Source organism: Petaurus breviceps, unplaced genomic scaffold (assembly GCF_028583685.1).
Source record: "Petaurus breviceps papuanus isolate PSGF00001 unplaced genomic scaffold, PetGlider_PUasm1.0 214, whole genome shotgun sequence".
NCBI classification, from domain to species: Eukaryota; Metazoa; Chordata; class Mammalia; order Diprotodontia; family Petauridae; genus Petaurus; species Petaurus breviceps.
Window position 1 is genome coordinate 17,664,710 of NW_027185863.1, and position 4,651 is coordinate 17,669,360.

The window sequence follows — 4,651 nt, forward strand, 5'->3', positions numbered from 1 at the left end:
TTCTTCTTCTTCTTCTTCTTCTTCTTCTTCTCCTTCTCCTCCTCCTCCTCCTTCTCTTCCTCCTCCTCCTCTTCCTCCTCCTCCTCCTCCTCCTGCTCCTTCTGCTTCTCCTCCTCCTTCTTGTTCTTGTTCTTTTTCTCGTTCTCCTCCACCTACTTCTCCTCTTTCTTCTTCTCCTTGTCTCTCTGTCTTTCTCTCTCTGCCTCTGTCTGTCAGTCTATCTGTCTGTCTCTGTCTCTGTCTCTGTGTCTCTCTCTCACCTTTATAAGCAGGGACAGCAAGCATCTTGCATGGTGGGTTGGGCTTCCCCAGAGAGCACATGGTATTATTTTGGCAGATGTTTTGTTAGGTATCCTTCAAAAAGTGGGTTATTTCTCAAGTCCATTTGGTCTTGAAGACCAAAAGAAGCCAGCACCACTGGGTATCTTCTCTGGGGAGTGGGATGGAGGTTTTACACAATAAATGTATCTCAATTCTCTTGTTAATCATTCTCTTTATTGGATTGGATTGTGCACCAGAAATTTACTTCTGACACTGTGGCTGATAGACGATGTATACTTTGCCCAAGATTTCACTACTATTTAAGTGCATAGTTATTGAGTAGTAGCATGGTCCAAAGTACACAGTACTAGACTTGGAGTCAGAAAGAAATGTGTTTAAATCCTTTTTTCTGATACTTAATAAACATCTATGTGCCCATAGAGTCCTAACTTCATAAACCTCAGTTTCTTCATGTATAAGATGGGCAAAATGATGTTTGTAGTACCCCGCTCAGAAGATTACAATGAGAATTAAATGAAATAATCCAGGTAAAGAGCTTTGTGAACCTTGAAGTAATAAACAATTAGAGATTATTGCCAGGATGAAGACCTAGGTCTATGATAAACTAAAGCTGATACTAACAGAACAAGAGTAGATAAAAAGGTAAGCAAAGATAAAAATCAGTACATGTATTTTTTTAGTTTCCTTAAAAATCTTATATATTTCAATTTGAAAGTGGTGTATAAAAAGATCATTAGATCAGAAGTCTGAGATCTGTGTTTTGCAATCTGTATTTTGCAAAGAAATCTCTGTTGCTGTTGTTCAGTCATGTAAAACTCTTTGTGACTCCACTTTGAGTTTTTTGGCAAAAATACTAAAGTCCTTTCCCATTTCCTTTTCCAGCTCATTTTACAGATGAGGAACTGAGGAAAACAGGGTTTAGCAATTTGCCTCAGGCCACTTAGCTAGCAAGTGTGTGAAGCCAGATTTCAACTCATGAAAATGAGTCTTTCTGACTCTAGATCTGGCACTCTATTCACTGTGCCACTTAACTGCCCTATTAATATTGGTATGGTATTGATCACCTGCTTAACATCTCCATGTCTTAATTTTCACATCTGTCAAATGAATTGATTTGATAATTCTAATGTGCTTTTCAACTTAAACATTATGATTTCTTTTTTTTTCTTTTTTAAAAAGCAATTGGGGTTAAGTAACTTGCTCAAGGCTACATGGCCAGTTATTTCTGGGTGTGGTGCTGAGTATCTGAGCCCAGATTTGATCCAGGTCATCCCGACACTGGAGCCGGTGCTCTTACTCGCTGAGCCACCTGGCTGCCCCTAAGCAATTGGGGTTAAGTAACTTGCTCAAGGTTACACGACCAGGTGTTTCTGGGTGGGTGCTAAGTGTCTGAGCCCGGGATTCGATCTCCAGGTCTTCTCAACACTGGAGCTGGTGCTCTTACTCGCTGTGCTACCTGGCCGCCCCAACATTATGATTTCTTGAAGTAATGTCTGCATTACAGAGTAGCCAGTTTTGATATGTTATCTGGGGAAATAAACCTATCGTTAGGATAAATGGAAATCAATTAGTGAATTAGTATTTGTTGGCAAATACAAAAAACATTACTAGGACCTTTTGTTTTATAAGACTTGACTATCCCACATAATATTGTTATTACTGCCATACCCATAGGAATATGGCTGTATATAGTAACTGATTTCCAAAAGGCAGTCTCTATACCCTTCCATTTCAATGAATTGTCTAATAGGATCTTAGAACTAGAGCTGGATGGCACATTGGAAAATATTTAGTGAAACTCTCTCATTTACAGATGAGGAAACTGAGGGAGGTTAAGTGACTTGTCCAAAATCAAGGCAATAAGCCAAAAAGCATTTACTAAGTGCTTACTATGTACCAGTGAAGGCACACAAGTTAGTAAGGATTGGAGATGGAATTGCAAATGCAGGTCCTCTTATTCCAGAACCATGCCCCTTTTTATTAAAATGAACTTTGGAACAGGCATTTTTTTAACCAGATAATTTGGATATCTTAAGTGGTTTAAATTAAATAAGAACTGAGAAATTTATCATGAGAATGATGCCCTTCAGTCAGGTAGGATTTATACAAGAAATGCAGGATTAGTTCAGTATTAGGAAAACCAGCAGCATAATTGATTATATCAACAAGAAAACTAACAGAAACCATATGATTACCTCAATAGATGCAGAAAAAGTTTTTGACAAAATACAATACCCAAGAGCATGGGAATAAATGGAGCCTTCCTTAAAATGATAAGTAGTATCTATCTAAAATCTTCAACAAACACCATATATAATGGAGACAAGCTAGATGCATTCTCAATAAGATCAGAGGTGAAACAAGGATGTCTGTTATAATTTTTTATAATATGTTATAATATGATACCAGAAATGTTAGCTTTAGCAATAAGAGAAGAAAAAGAAATTGAAGAAATTAGAATAAGCAAAGAAGAAACTAAGTTATCAACCTTCACAGATGATATGATGATAGAAATACTAGAGAACTGAGTAAAAAACTACTTGAGGGGTGGCTAGGTGGCACAGTGAATAGAGCCCTGGTCCTGGAGTCAGGAGAACCTGCATTCAAATCCGGCCTCAGACACTTAACACAAAAACTAGCTGTGTGACCTTGAGAAAGTCACTTAAACCTAATTGCCCCTCCAAAAAGCAAAATAAAACTAAACAAACCCAAAACTACTTGAAATAATAGGAAGCTTTAGCAAAATTGCAGGATATAAAACAAACCCACATAGATGCTCAGCATTTCTATATATTACTAACATCAAGAGATAAAAAATTCCATATAAAGTTACTGTAAACATTATAAAATATTTGGGAGTCCTCCTGCCAAAACACACCCAGGAACTATATGAAGACAATTACAAAACACTTTTCACACAAATAAAGTCAAATCTAAATAACTGGAAAAAACATCAGTTGCTCATGGGTAGGCCAAGCTAATTTAATATCAATGACAATTCTACCTAAATTAATTTAATTACTCGGTGTCAGACTACTGAAAAATTATTTTATAGAGTTAGAAAAAATAACATAAAAATTCATCTAGAAGAACAAAAGGTCCAGAATATCAAGGGAATTAATGAAAAGTAATGCTAGGGAAGGTGGCTTAGTCGTACCAGACCTTAAATTGTATTATAAAGCAGCAATAATCAAACCCATTTGGTACCGGCTAAGAAATAGAGGGGTAGATCAGTGGAATAGGTTAGGTACACAAGGCACAGTAGTTAGTGATTATAGCAGCCTAGTGTTTGATAAACCCAAAGATCCCATCTTCTGAGATAAGAACTCATTATTTGACAAAAACTCCCAGAAAAGCTGGAAAATATTATGGCCAAAAGTGGGCATAGACCAACATTTGTCACCATATACCAAATAAAGTCCAAAAGGGTACACAATTTAGATATACAGGCTGACACTATAAACAAATTAGGGGAGTAAGGAATAGTTTTTCTGCCAAATTTATGGAGGAATTTATGACCAAACAAGTGATAGAGAACATTATGAAATACAAAATGGATAATTTTGTTTACATCAAATTGAAAAAGAAAAATTTGCACTAACAAAGCCAGTGCATCCAAGATTAGAAGGAAAGCAGAAATCTTGGAAAGAATTTTTAGAACTAGTGTGTCTGATAAAGCCGTCATTTCTAAAATACATAGAGAACTGGGTAAAATTTCCAAGAATACAAGTCATTCTCCAACTGATAAATGTTCAAAGGATATGAACAGGCGGTTTTCAGAGGAAGAAATTAAAGATATCTATAGTTATATGAAAAAATACTCTAAATCACTATTGGTTAGAGAGATGCAAATCAAAACTAATCTGAGATACCACATTACACCTATCACATCAACTCAACATGATGAAACAGGAAAATGTTAAATGTGGGAAAAGATGTGGGAAAGTTGGAAGACTAATTCACTATTGGTGGAACTATGAAGGGATTCAACGATTCTGTAGAACGATTTGGAACTATGCAGAAAGAGCTATAAAATGTGCGCACCCTTTGACCCAATAATACTACTTCTAGAACTATATCCCAAAGAAACCATAAAAATTGGAAAAGGACCCACATATACAAAAATATTTACAGCAGCTCCTTATGTGGTGACAAAGAACTAGAAATTGTGGGGATGCCCATCATTTGGGGAATGGTTGGACAAGTTGTGGTATATGAATATAATGGAATAGTATTATGTTGGGGCAGCTAGGCAGCACAGTCAGCAAAGCACCGGCCCCGGATGCAGGAGGACCCGAGTTCAGTTCCGGCCTCAGATAGCGCACACACACACACACACACACACACACACACACACACACACACACAC

At 36.9% G+C, this 4,651-nt stretch overlaps 1 protein-coding gene across 1 annotated transcript in view; it reads right to left on the reverse strand.

Annotated features, from left to right (window-relative positions):
- MYO16 (myosin XVI) overlaps positions 1-4,651 on the reverse strand; it is an 871,975-nt gene that overhangs the window by 728,229 nt on the left and 139,095 nt on the right. The gene's annotated exons all lie outside the window — the stretch shown is intronic.